The following is a 14,905-nucleotide window of genomic DNA, read 5'->3' as shown; positions in this document are numbered from 1 at the left end:
TAAGTTAAAAAAAAAAAAAATGTAAACCAAGGCATTTCCAGTCAGTTCCTTTCATGTCTTTCCACCGCCTCGTCTAGAGTCACATGCTCAGTCCTGACCTTTCCAGATTCTCCTCTCTGCCTCGCCACACTTATTCAGACTATCAAATTCATTTAGCGAAACCATCCTATCCTTTCACACTTGACTCTTTTCACAGGCAAGCAGTTCATTTTCATGCAGACCCACTTTTAACTTCAAAAGGTTGCTTTGTATCTCAGCTTCTGATGTCCCTTGTTTAAAACACTTTCAAATAAGGATCTGAAGAGAGTTGTAGCTGGGGAACTCTCGGCTTCTTCGTCCCTCCTCGAAAAAGAAAAAAAAAAGAAAATAAATATCCACTATTAACAAAGCGAGAGGCCATGCATCCACCCAAGATTCCTGTAGCTTGTCGGTAGCTCTTGCAGCTCGCCGGCGCAGAGCCAAGGTCACGGCCAGCGCTCAACAAACTGAGCCCACGGCTGCTGGGCTGGGCTGGTCTCCGGAGTTACCTTCACCGTGACACTCGCCTTTGCCTTAAACCTCCTCTGAAGTCATTCGTTTCCACTTACCCACACCGCAGCATGGTTATGGCAAGGCAACCCTTCTGAGAAGATCTCGCAGCAACAGTGGGACAACACCCAACACCGGCAGCACAACTGATACCTTTTTGCCTATTCAGAGATGCTTTAGTGACCACACAAAAACAACTTAACAAGATTGTATGCAAACTCAAAGGAATTAGGTGAGAAGATACAGCAGAAAGTCTGCCAAACTGACACCTTTTAAGCACACCTAGAAACTACATCTGTGTCACAGCAAACTACCATAAAAACTAATGTAGTGGTTCTGTTAATCAAAACATTTTTCACTTTGAGGCCACAAATGCAGAAGAATACTTGTTCACAGCTCATTTCAGAATCAAAGTTTAAGAACCATTTTCAATTTAAAATATTTATAACTCAGTAATTTCAGGTGAGAAAAGCATACTGGAAAGAGTAGTACATTACACTAAATTTATCATTAATTTTCCTGTGAAACATTTCAGTCTCCAAAACCTGACTTTTAAGTTAATTATGCACAGTTTGATCACTCCAAAGTCAGGAATTCAGAGCTCAATCCTGTCTGGTCACTCACAAAACCTGTATGATGAAAACACATTATAATCACGCTCTTTTCTTGCCAGAATAGACAAAAAGGTACTATCAGCATTTTTAAAACCACATTTGAATCCCAAGAGAAGGTTTTTTTTGTACTAGCTCTTTCTCCCATAAAACTTACTAGCCATGTTTCTACCAGAACAGCTTCAGCAATGCTATCCAGAAATGCACTAAGTTAGAATCCCAGCAGCTATTTCCTCCTTATTTTCCCCAGATTTTTGCAAAGGTAGGAATTTTACCTAGTCGTAATATGAAGAGTTACCACGGATTTTCAGAAAAAGGGCAAAACTGAGAGCTTTAGCATAAACAGCCACTCCCCTTCCCTTGAATCTAAATGGAAATACGGCTATTGAAAGTGTTGCTGGTTTTACATAAATTTTACTTTCTTACAGTAGACGCCACATCAAAACCACAGCAGTTAAGAAGTCAAGCAATTTTCCAGCTGGCTGCAACACCCATTGAAAAACAAGACCGGTTCAAGATAAAACCATGTCCTTTGTATTAAAATACTGGTCAAGCTGCTGACAAGGAGACAAATGAGTTTTTAAACCATTAGTGTACGCTCGCATAAAATTAAAAACGATTCTATAGAAAAAATTTGGATAACCATGATATGCCTCTTCCAGCACAATACTTCATCCTGATTTTTTTGAGAAGTTATTAAAATTGGACCATCTCGGCTTGCTGGAATTTCATTTATTCATTATTGCAATGTACAGTTAATGCAGGAGATTAGATTAGGTTTTGACAAGTCTTTTACACTTCTCAGGGCAGTGTTGCTATTTCTGCTGAGGTTACCTTTATCTACCAGCTAACCTTTACAGTATTGACAATTGCAATTAACAATTTTCTCCCTTGCCTCCCATCCCCTCCCCGCTGCAGGTGATGCTGTTGGAGCAAGATGCATCCCCAAATCCTCCCAGGAGCCTGCTCCAGCGACACCCCCAAAAGCACCCACCGTGTCCCCCCAGCCCAGCTCCCTTCCCAGATCGCACAAGACTCGGCAACGGCAGCAAAACAGAGTAAACTCCAAACGGAGGAGGCCATCACCTAATGAAACATGACTAACGGGACTGCTGACTGCCCAAATATTTAACTGCTCTCGAATGCTGCGGGTCAGGTGGGTTAATCAAATAAACTAGCATATCCGGAGGGATTGCCTGTTATTTGTGTTTTCTTTAAGTCCTTACCTGACTTCAGGCTCTGAAAAATGACCGAACTCTGAGGAACTATGAGTAATTGCATACAAAAACCAACAGAGCAGACATCACAGCTCTTCATCATGAGCTGAAAACATGGGAGAGTTCTTCCAAAAGAAATATTTTTGCTGGATAACATGACAACTCTCTTCAGCACACAAAGGCAGCATGTGCTGATGGGAAGTGACAACACCTACACGAGGTACCTGGAAATATAACCCATGTCACAGCACGTAACCACGCTCTAAGTGGGAATCCAACACACATTGCCTCTCTCAGACCCAACCATTAAAAATTATCAGAACAAGAAAACACCAATACGGATGGACAAAGTAGATGCAAAGTGTTTTCAGTGGGCAACAATGGAAATGAAAATAAATCTAGGATTAAAATATAGCTTAGTTTCACCGATTTCTAATAGCATTTGTCTCCATTCAACATGAATTTATGCACCATTTCAACCTGATAAGAATTTAATTCTAGGTAATAAAGCTTTACAAATTGAATTCAAAGGAAAAAAAACACAGCATTTCCCAATTATTTCCAGAGCTCCACAACTACAGATTTCAACTAAAGGAACAGGGAAAGCTGCCACTACAAAAGCAGGTCTGACATACGACCCCTATACAGTGGCACTAGCAGACAGCTATAATAAAAATCAATATTAATTCCGCACACTTCTGTTTTGAAAATAAAGCAACGAAATTCCCTCATGCCCACCTGCCAAAGGGACACAACTCAGACCAACTTTGTCGGAGAGGATTTTAAAAGTCTTTCTACAGGCATGTAATGGATTCCAAGACTGAACGTGCACTGCATGTTCAGTGAACCAAATAATTTTTAATAGATTCCTCAGGGGAGTTTATTTTATATTTTTAAATCATTCTGAGACCTTGGAATGACAACCTGATTCAGAGGAAAAGAAAGGCTAGTGTTCGTGGGGTCAGCTATTGTGTTTCTTCCGGGGTTTTTCTGAAAGAGGAACAGTCGTGCCCACTATAATTTCTTGCTGTGTATTTCAGAAATGTCTTCATTTCCACAAACCTCGAACTTCTAAAATCACTTTTGAAAACATACACTGAGCAATATTAAAGTTCGTCCTTGCAGACATACTATATCAGCAATTATAGAAAGTGGATCTAACAAAAACAGTTGTGAGGAATTAAAATTGGACCAAGGCAGCTCACCACCTTCAGATGTGGGTGCAGAAGGGTAGGCACAGAGAGTGTTCACAAAACCATCAGGCCCAGATTCAAAACCCAAAAGTCGCACAAATTAGAGCAGTTTGTAGATTTCGGATTAGCCTCCCTCTCCCCACACCAAACCGATGCCCACCTTATTAGCAAGGCCCCTTCGATGTGACAGCAGATTCGGCACAGGAAGCAACCGTCCCTTCAAAGAGGAAGTTTTTCCAGCTGTATGATTAAGCACGCAGGAAAACAAGACGAGGAGCCTCCAGCACTGCCGTCGTTAGCATGATTTCAGCAGGATTAGGCAGAGCGCGATGGAGGAAAAGCCTCAGACAATGAGTCCTTTCATAGATCAGAAACAAAACCTACCGTTAATCACACCAGCGATTCAGTTTCTTCCACTAATTCCTAATCAGACATCAACAAATAAAGCGAAACACTTATTCTTGTTTTAATTCTACAAAATAAACACAAAGTGAATGGAAGTGCTCAGCCCGCACCACAAAAACGCCATTGCCCCTCCGCCTCCTGAAAAGCGGGGAGCTGCGAGATACAGGAAGGGTTGGGAAAGGAGCTCTTCCATAAAACCCGTCCACGGCGAAGTCCGGAGCAGAAGATTTAGAGGAGTGCTGCATTAACGAACAAGAGAAACTTCAAAGCCAAGAGACGAACTCAGTCGAAACCCTCCTCCGTACAAAACAGACCTTGAACCACAGTCATTAGAAAAAACATCTGGTGTGCTGCTTTGATTTTCAACATTAGTCATTGGACAGAAACAAAACATCTCTTCTCTTTTTTTTTCCCCCCAAAGCAGCAAATAATTGCAAATCCACTTCTACATATAACCTATCATTTATCACCTCATCAGTGCCTGCTTGAGTCTGATGGAATTAAACACTCAAGTCAGGCAGTTTTTGTTAAAAGCAATAATTACATTGTTACTAGAATATACAATTAGGTAATAAAAAACAAAAACAAATCTGCCTAGCAATATTTTTTATGCACTCTCACAGAAATATTACCAGACTGGAAACAGACAACGTTATAATAATAAAACAAAAATCCACTTCCACCAAAGTATAGCTACTTCTAATTTAGAACTTCACCCACAGGCAAAAATACATAAATGATTAGCATTATAGTGTTTATTTTAATTACACCGTGCAACAAGAATCCAAGAGGCTGCTAACTCAATTCAGATAAAAAGAAAGCCAGTATCTGAGAGCTCATCCTCCATTTATAACCTACACAGTTGCATCAGCCCATCACCTAAACTCCAAAACCAGAACGTCTGCATTTCTTGTAATACCTCTATTGTATGTTGCTTTTGGGTATCAGCTCAAAGACAAAAAAAAGGGAAAAAGAAAAACGGGTCAGGAGATCCCTCACCTGCTCCTTGTAGACAATGTTTAAGAGCATCAAAAATTCACTGGTCTTCAAAGCACAACCCTTCAAAGTTTAATAACAAAAAAAAAAAAATCTAATTCAAACTTACATTTACAAATGCTTTCCAGCAGCATAACTGCTGTGCAATGTATTCTTTAACACCGTGTAATCCATGGTGCCTGCCCTGAACACCTAATGATCCAAGCAAACAAAATACAATTCACTATTTCTAGTGTATTAAAGATGTTTTTCGTCACTGCAGTCAAGTTGTTGATCCCAGTAATACCACGCAAGTCATTTTAAGATAAATGTTTGCCCATCTACCTAGATGGTTTTGGCCAATGAAGAAGCCTTTGATCACTCTTTAGTAAAATACTATTCTTAAAGTAAAATACTATTCTTAAAGTCAGCTTTCTGACACTGGGGTGGGGGACCACTAGAACAGCACGACAGCCTGCCGCACATTACCCTTCAGAACTTCTTACAATTAATTACGCTCCTTATTCCTTCCACAGACATAAGCAAGAGACTGGCACAGAAGTATTACAGCAGCACGCTTCGTTGTGGTGTTGTTTACAAAGAAAAAAAAACTTTGGTCAAGAAACATAGTAGGAGCCGAGCTCAATTCTCGGAACAGCATCTTGCTCCAATAGAGCCAGGGGAGGGTTCTCCCCGAGGCACACGTGTTACACTCCTGTGCATTTCCCCCACATACAGGTGAGAAAGAGACTCCCCTTGCCACCACAGCCTCGGCTGCAGACACCGACAGCCAGGGAAGTCATCAAAGACAGAAAAACTGAGCACGATGCTCGCTGTCAGGAGATAAGACATCTCTGCACAAAGGATGGTTCGTGCCCACCCAAACGCAGTGGCAGCGAGAGCCCGCGCTCGCTTCCGTCTCATCCAATACCGAGCTACCAACAGAAAGCTACACTTTGCATCAACCTGAAAAAAGTAGCCAAAATCACGACCATGCTACAGGCTTCCACAAGCTCTCCCTGTCTTGACCTGTCTGGGGGAAGACATAGGACCTGGCACCCACAGACCTGTGCTAAAATGAACCCCCCTGCAATGGGACCGCCTTCAGGAAATCAGGCTAATGGAAGTGCTATTCTAAAATGCCTTTTTTTGAGCCAGGAGACCCCAAACAGGTAGACTACCCTAACACTACACCCAAAGCATAAAGTATAGTTTTACAACTATAAAGATGTAGCAGAATCCAGAGAAAATTCAAACCAACAAGAGCGGCAACTCTGTTAGCAACAGACTTTGATCTCCCAAGTATATTGAAGGCGACAAACTTTCCTTCAAAAGTTTATAACTCTCCCGTCATGTCAAAAGGCAGAATTAAAGCAGTACCTCTACAGCCTGCTGAAATACTTGTCTCCCTAGGTGTAATTCTTCAAGTCTGCACTCATTAATTGGAAAATACCCACGAACAAGGCTAGGCTGTAGTGAGGAGACAGTCACTATCGAATATGCATGTTCAAAAATGCTCGCTTCCTCCTCAGGTTAAATACAAGTTTATGAGTACATTTTTCACCACATAATAACACAGAGATTAGAACACGTAAGACTGTAAAGGAATTTTGGCGGTGCCCAAGAACAGTCTCAACAAAACCAATGAGAATATATATTACAAAATTATTTCCACACCTTCTAGTTCACAGGTTTAAGAGGCTAATTTTCATTGTTTATGGTAATTATGTTTCATATTTCACTGAACTCTGACATGGAAAATGTATTATTGGATTTTGCGTGTATCTTCTAGTCAATTTGTGTAATCTTGCAAATTCTGTATTAGAAGTAGTTAAAATACAATGGACAGTACCTTCATAAGTTACTGGTTTTTCCTTAAGAGAAGAGAATTATTATTGATTCTGCAATAACTAAAACCTTTGATAAAATTTGGTGAAACCAATGTTACTTAATAAGACAGAAACAAACACAACTCCTTTGTATTTGAAGAAAACAGTAGTTTATAAAAAGGCAACAGCACCATCCAAAACCAAGAGGTCACTTTTTCCACCTTTCCCCCATCTCATGTCTTCCAAGTACATAACACCTCAGCACCTTCTTAAGACACTGTGTCCAAAAGGATCCTTTTTAGCACTTCTATGGTTCTCCTTCAAAATAAAAGATCAGAAGCACAATATCTGTCAGACAAAAGAAAAAAATATATATTTTTAAATATATACCTTAAAATCCAAACACTAGACTAGACTTTTTCATACTACTCAGATCTAATTTACCTGCCCAGTTAATGATCCTGTCAAAATACATAGTATCATTTAGGTTGGAAAAGACCTTTAAGATCAAAGTCTAACCGTACACCTAAAACTGCCAAGTCCACCACTAAACCACGTCCCTAAGCACCACACAGAATCATAGAATGCGTTGGGCTGGAATGGACCTTTAGGTCATCTAGTCCAACCCCCCTGCAGTAAGCAGGGACATCTTCAACTAGATCAGGTTGCTCAGAGCCTCATCAAACCTGGCCTTGAATGTCTCCAGGGATGGGGCCTCCACCACCTCTCTGGGCAACCTGTTCCAGTGTCTCACCACCCTCATTGTAAAGAGCTTCTTCCAAATGCCTGATCTAAACCTGCCCTGCTCTAGTTTAAAACTGTTGCCCCTCGTCCTATCGCTACATGCCCTTGCAAAAAGCCCCTCCCCACTTTCTTGTAGGCCCCCTTCAGGTACTGGAAGGGTCTATAAGGTCTCCCCAGAGCCTTCTCTTCTCCAGGCTGAACATCCACACGTCTCTTAAATACCTCCAGGGATGGTGGCTCAAACGCTTCCCTGGGGAGCCTGCTCCAATGCTTGACAACCCTTTCAGTGAAGAAATGTTTCCTAATATCTAATCTAAACCTCCCCTGGCGCAACTTGAGGCCATTTCTTCTCATCCTATCGCTCGTTACTTGAGAAAGGAGATTAACCCCCACATGGCTACAGCCTCCTTTCACTTAGTTGTAGAGAGCAATAAGGTCTCCCCTCAGCCTCCTTTTCTCCAGGCTAAAATAACCCCAGTTCCCTCAGCCGCTCCTCGTAAGACTTGTCTCGAGACCCTTCACCAGCTTTGCTGCCCTTCTTCAGTGCAGAAAATCCAACCTGTTGATACAACAATTACCAAAACTCCTCCAGAAGGAGCACCACACAATCATCCCTCTTCCATCCCTACTCACAAAACCCTCTAGAAAAATAATGGCTTTTCCAAAACACTGCAAGACCTAATTTTGCAAGGAAATCTAACTGAAGAATCAAGTACCGTCCCATGAATAACTTCCCTCTCCTGAAGGGAGAAGAGATATTACAAAGCTGAAGGGCCCGGCTGCCTTCAGCAGTAAGGATGACACACGAGAGAAGAATCCATACACTGGAGGGATAAAAAAAGCAACCACGCTATGTGGATCTCATAAAATAGAACAGATGTGATCCTTTGTATACATACAAGCAATTCAATGTCAAACACTACATTTACAGGAAAAAAAAATAAAATCAGGAGATGCCTATGAAGCCAATAGATAATTCCTCACCATGGTCAAGCACATACATGTTTTGTTTGGTTTCAAGCAATGACGGGATTTCCAGCATTGCTTTTCAAAGAGCGATGCCACATGCCCAGCCTTCACATTTTTTCTCTGTTCAATTTCATCTGACAATTCCGAACTATAAACTTCTTGTGCCAACCTAAATAATTCCTCTCTTTCTCAGTAAGGCTGGAAGAAAGTACTTACCCACTTGCCAGCTGCAGTTGAAATTTTGTGCCAAGAAATAAATGTCTTTTGGGCAGGTTGTAAACTGGAAGCTTCTATGCCTGCTGAAGGACAAGAATAAGAGTGGGACCACCCTATCCCTTCACAGATTAATGGTGTTGCTGTATTTCAGCTACACAGTGGATTGCACTTAATGGAAGCATCCAAACAGAGTTACTTCTTCCAAGTACCGACACCAGGTATTAGTAGATGCTTTTGTCAATTTTGCTCTCAACCAGGCTTTTTATATATGTTGCTTCCACCCTCTGCTCCAAAAATCCTAACTTATCTCTGTATTTTTGATCTTTAGAAAAGTTCTCAGATAATAAAGTCCTCGAAGGAGCAAGACCTGTTTCATCCCTTTTTTTTTTTTCCCATACACTTGTGTACACTAACATTAAATAGCAAGTGCTCCAGCTCCCCTTCCTTAGCCTCTTTTCACAGCCCGAGGAGACTTTGACCTTCCTACAGGGAATAAAAACACATGCAGGCACTGGTCACTACAGCTCTCATGAACACCACAAGGCGAAGACCAAGGACCTACACTACATCTTCCCTGCAGCCCAGAAAGACTACGATTAACAGAGAGCAGAGGGGATAGGTTCTGTGGCAGAATGGATTATGGCTCAATTAGAAATCAAAAGAAAAAGGTCGTGAAGGGTTTGAAGTCTTCCACCCAGGGCTGAGTAGATATTGGGTTCCTGCTTTGCAGGCTAGGTAGGCTTCCCCACGGGTGTTTGCCGGGCACCCTGGCATCCACAGAGACACAGGTGAGACACACAACGAAACAGTGCAAGACCCTGATACCTCCACTCCATCATCTTCCCTCTCCTCCTCCTAGCTTGCACAGGCTTCCCAGCTATAGGATGTTACTGCCTGTTTACATGTCCCGAATTTTTTTTTAGGTGGGGCCTCCAAAGCTCTATGAAGCTTCTCATAATAAATCACAATCAGAAAGTCAAAAGCACAAATAAAACCCGTGTCGCTGCAGTGGAAAGCAGCCTTTTCCTCTTTAACCTACAATCATTGGCCCCTTTCCCATGCTGAACATCATCCCGTTTTCATTTTGGCAGTGACCTGAATTTTATATTCACAAAAATATTGCCAAAATTCTGAAATGCCAGTTAGAGACGCAACTAATACAAATACGTAAAGATGAATACATATACTGCTAGAAAACCAAGTTCCCTCTCCTATAGAAAAAGAACAAACATTAGTAAATGTACATAAACAAATCATGATGAGGTACACTAAAAGAAACAAATGTCTCAAGACGCGCATCAGTACCATGAACTTGGTTTTTAATATACAGAGTACTTACATCTCTATCATCTTCACAAATAGAGCCAAGCAGTGCTTCTTCCCTTTGCTCATTAAAGCTCTACAACTGGTGCCTCCTGTATGCCCACATGTACCATTTCATTAAGCTCACTTGACATTAGATGAAGAAAGAGTACATGAAAATTGCATATTCCTTGCCTAAAGTAAACTTGTCATTTAAACCTTGTGTATAGATAGAATTTGATATAGCACTGGTGCAGTGAGTCATTCGTCAGTTTTAGAGTTTGTACGACAGTATTCTTACATATGTTTTGCAATACTTTCCAGTTAGCTACCACCCCATGTAATTATAAGTTTTTACTGGAAAGGAAGCATACATTTTGGATTTGATCACTGCACTAAGATCTGTAGAAACAAAGCTTACTTTTATGGTCAGATTTTGAGCAAAAGTAAATCTGCGCAAGGAGCCCTCACAAACTGTATGAAAGGTGAAAGTCAAGGCATTGCTTTTAAACTAGAGTAAGCAATGATGGTGAGTATCACAAATATTTCTCAATGAATTCTTCCAAACATAAACATAAGCAACTCACATGTCAGATTTCTTCCAAAACTGTTTCTTAGCTACACAAGTTAAAACCGCATTCATTCAAAACACTGCATAAAACATCCAGTAGCTATTATGAGTTGCTTTACTTGAAAATAATAGGCGATTTTACATACTTCTGTACTGGGGTGAGATAACACATTAAGAATTTTCCCTGCTATCTTACCTTCACCTTTTATTTTTAAGTTGCATAACAGACCTGAGTAATTTAACGCTCAGCCCTGGCTTCTAAGAGGCACTGAAAAAAAAGCACTGAAAGAGAAAGGTTTGTCCCGGTTACTAGTACTAACAAGATCAGCTCAGACTCTCACCTAGTGGCGTTCAGCTCACTCCAATGCTTTATAGAGAAGTTTGCAATTCTTCAAAAGGTGCAAGTCCCACCTTTAATTTGCACAGAGCCACACATTGGCTGCTTGGGTAGACCTCTTCAGCCAGCTTTTTTAAGCTGGTTATTATTATTATGCCTTTTTACTATCTAAATTCAAATCAAACGCATCTACTGAATTGTTGATCTCCCATTATCTGATAAAAACCTGGAGGAAAAAAGTACCCTTTGCACAATTAAAGTTAGCCGGTTAAGATTCAAGAATAGGCAGCAGCAACTGTGTGTTTTTTTCATCCAAATTGCATATACTATGACCTACAAGAAACATTTTCTGCTTAAAAGTAATACTTAAATGGAGATCTATGGCGGAACGTTATCACAAGGATTGCACTTACTTGACAGTCTGCTATTAGCCAACTCCATTATCGCTATTTGCAGTTTTTAAATGTACAGATTCAGAAGTAACTGTACAAAGCCTCCATTACAAGTGGATTTATGGAAAGCCACAGCAATAATCATCCTCATTAAGCATATCTTCCCACAGCCCTGCATTATGTGGACACAAAGAGGAAAACATTTCTTCTCCGTTACCCACAAGCTTAGATCTTTCTCCTTATAATCACAAGCTTTGGCTGTCTTCTCTGCTTTTGCCAATGACAGATATCTCACGTTCCCAAAAGCAGAACTTAGTTTAAAAAAAAAAAATAATTAAAAATACCTGCATACTTCTCAATCCACAACCAAACACAGACACAATGTAGGACGGGTTCTACTTTGATTTTGCAGAAATTGACATTTTCACTGGCAACATGTATGAGAATAAAGTGTTGTCTGTGGCTTCTACTATTTTGCTAACGGCCCCAACCAGTATTTATCCAAGACACATTTATCGACACACACACACAAAGAAAAGGGCAGATGGCAATACTTGTAACTAAGCTGAATTATAAAAATCTCTTGAGCTGAAGTGATGCATTAACTCTTTGGCCATAAGCTGTTTTAACCCCTTCTCATGTATGGTCATGCTGCATCCTATTTCAAGGACCAGGACGCATGCCAGTGACGTAGGCTAAGAAACTCGCACGTTAAGATGGTCGGTCAGAGGCAGAAACTGAGAACTTAAATAACCCAACACTGTCACCCACCACACACCCAGATCGCAAACCAGACGTTTTTGCCATGCAGATTTTACCCCTCACTTTCAAAGTTCAGGCTGCTGATCGTGCACTTCAAGGTAGGGATATCTATTACTCCTACGGCCTCAGCCTCACAGCGAACCACCACAGCAGAAATAATAAAGTCAGGAGTAAAGTACACTTGCTCCCTCCATAAAACCATTCTCATGAGCCACACATTTCCTGCATTAACATAAGGAGTGCAATGAACTTTACTTAAAAAGCTGTTTTCAAAGCCACACTGGCAGGCTTGGAACAATCACCCTGTAACCAGACACGGAGGTAAGTCATCTGCAGCACAGGACCTCAGTAATCTCAAATTAAATTTGTCATTTCTCTAACATTTACCTTGAAAAAACGAACAAAGGTGGTTATACAAGCAGCGTAAGGAAACTCTATTTGCTCACCGTCCCTGCTCAAGTTAGGTGCCTTCAGAGATCTCTAAACTAGCAAATATTCAACGTTAACGTACATTTGAAGCTTTGATTATCCAGTTATCTTCAGACTAAATCACTTTTTATAGCTCAATTCTACACTTGACAAAAGAACATTTTATTTGATACTGACAATACAGCTTCATTTGGTTACATCTGAAATAAACACAAAACTCCAACAAAACGCTTTAAAGCAGCTGCCCCAGTCAGTCTCCTGGAAACAGAGCACATCTTTTCCACACACAAGAAGGTCTGCTGGAACAGATCTTTGTTTAACTGCGGGGAAATACTTTCTTTCAATAAATTTAATTTACGCCAGGTCTTGGAACTGCTGGGAAGTTGGGTCTTACAACAGTTTCTGGGTGCCGAAAAAGGCAAACACAGCCGTTTGCGGCGTTCGCCTTCAGCCTCAGCTCCCGCTGGCCGCAGGCTGCCTGCGCCCACCCAGCGCCGCCCCACGCGTGCCCGGCACCCCCGGGTGTCCCATGGGGGATGGCGGGGGGGGGAGAACTGCCCCCCCCCCCCTTCCTCGAGCACCCCCGGGGGCTTCCCGACCAGGCAGGCGGCCCAACAGGTTGCGGGGGCAGGAGCTGGCCCCAGGGAGGCAGCAGCCGGGCTCCCCCGGGAGGGCGGGCGGGGGAGATGGGGGTGACCCCTACACACACTGCCCGGCCCGGTTTTGGGAGGGGGCACCCCGGGCGCCGCGGCGGAGCTCCCTGCCCGCTCCCGCCGGGGGCCCTTTGTTCTCGCCACCCAAGACGCCGCCGCCCGGCAGCCCCGCGCTCTCCCAGGCGGCGGCTCGCCCCTCCGGGGCGGGGGTGAAGGCGCGGATCTGCCGCCGCCCCCCACCACCCCACCCGCCCCGCTGCAGCGCCCTCCCTCCTCCCGGCGCCGAACGGCCAGCGCCGGCCGCGGGGAAACGCTTCGGGGCCGTCGCCGATCGCCCCGCGCCTCCCCGCCTGCCCGGAAGCACCGCGCCCGGGACGCCCCACCGCTCTCGGCGCTGCGCCCCGCGGGACACGAACCACCTCCGCCCCCAAGCCCCCCATCCCCGCCAACCCACCGCGGGGGGGCTGCCCGCCGGGAAGGTCACGCCGCGGCGGCGAGCCCCGCGCCCCCGGCACCGCGGCGCAGCGCCGGCAGGTGCCTGGCTGCTCCCCGCCGACCCGAGGAGGCCCCGCGGGGCGCAGCCAGCGGGCACCGGGCACCGCGTGGGGGCCCCGGGACGCGGGGGGGGGGACGACCGGTACTGCACCCGGGACCGAGGAGCGCGGCGGGGCCGGCTCTCGGGGGCACCGATCCGCGGGGCTCAACAGGCGGCGGAGTTTGGCGGCTCCCCGGGAAGACGATCCCGCCGCACCGGGAGCGCGGTTGAGAGAGTGGAGGGGATGGGAGGGTGGGGAGGGGAAGGCGCCGCGTCCGAGCCACTTACCGGGGCTCCGGGGCTCCGCCGCCCGCATGCTGCCTCCGGGCGCCGCGCGAGAACCCGCTCCCGCTGCCCGCCGCCCGCCCGGCGGCTCCGCTCCTGCTCCGCTCCCTCAGCTTCAGCCGCTGCTGCTGCCGCCGCGCGCGACCGCGCTCCGCGCGCGCCCCCGCCGCCAGCCCGCCCCCGCCGGGGCCGCGCGCCGCGCCCGCCCTGCCGCCAGCCCGCCCCGCCGCCGCCGCCGCGCCGCCACCTGCCGCCCGCGGGCTCACCTGGGCTGGGCCGGGCCCCGGCTGCCGCGCTCGGCCCCGCGGCGAGGCGCAGTGCTGCTCCCCACTGAGCCCCGCTCCGCTCCACCGCGGCCTGCGCTGCGCTGCCGCCCGCTCCCCTGCCCGCCGAGTCGGGCCCGCAGCCGGCGGGCAGGGCCCGCCCCGGCCAGGTGTGGGCGGGGGCGGGCGAGGGGCGGGGGAGGGCGCGGCCCCGGGGCCGGGGCGGGCGCTCCGGCGGCGCCGCCGGAAGGAGCCGGCCTGGCAGCCGGGGGGCCCCGCGCCGCCCTACGGCCCGCGGGAGGGGGCCGGGGCCCCGCCGCGCCTGGGGGGAGCGCCCGGTGACTCCTCTCGTACGCCCGTGTCGCCGCGCCGGTTGTGTGGCGATCGGGCCGGCGGGAGGTGGAAGCGACGGGGGCGAGGGAGGTGAACCGGAGCTCTCCCGGGGCTCCCCGGCTGTGGCGGCGGCGGGTGGGCCCCGCGCCGAGACCTGTTGCGGTCCGCGATGGGTTTTTCCCCCTGTTGCGGCTGCCGGGAGTTGTTTCAGCCCATGCAGGCAGCGAGCGCCCCTGCTTCGTGACTCCAGCCCTTTCTTCTGCCTCGCTGTCCAGGGCCCTGAACTCAGAAACAGCGAAACTGAAGGGAGATTTTCCACCACCTTCTTTTAGATGGTTTGAAGGGCGAAGGCAGCC

General features: G+C 46.1%; 1 protein-coding gene across 2 annotated transcripts in view; it reads right to left on the bottom strand.

Annotated features, from left to right (window-relative positions):
* PTPRF (protein tyrosine phosphatase receptor type F) overlaps positions 1–14,371 on the bottom strand; it is a 390,558-nt gene extending 376,187 nt beyond the window's left edge. Inside the window, exon 1 of one of the 2 annotated variants that reach the window (XM_054210595.1) lies at positions 14,220–14,371. The gene's annotated coding sequence lies outside the window, so the exon portion shown is untranslated. Of the gene's footprint in view, positions 1–13,956; positions 14,063–14,219 lie in introns of those variants that run through there. The other variant, XM_054210596.1, reaches the window with a different exon arrangement.
* Positions 14,372–14,905: the final 534 nt, after the last annotated feature.

The sequence above is a fragment of the Rissa tridactyla genome, chromosome 8 (assembly GCF_028500815.1).
Source record: "Rissa tridactyla isolate bRisTri1 chromosome 8, bRisTri1.patW.cur.20221130, whole genome shotgun sequence".
NCBI classification, from domain to species: Eukaryota; Metazoa; Chordata; class Aves; order Charadriiformes; family Laridae; genus Rissa; species Rissa tridactyla.
Note: the sequence above shows the minus strand (reverse complement) of the source record. Positions and strands in the feature narration are given on the sequence as shown.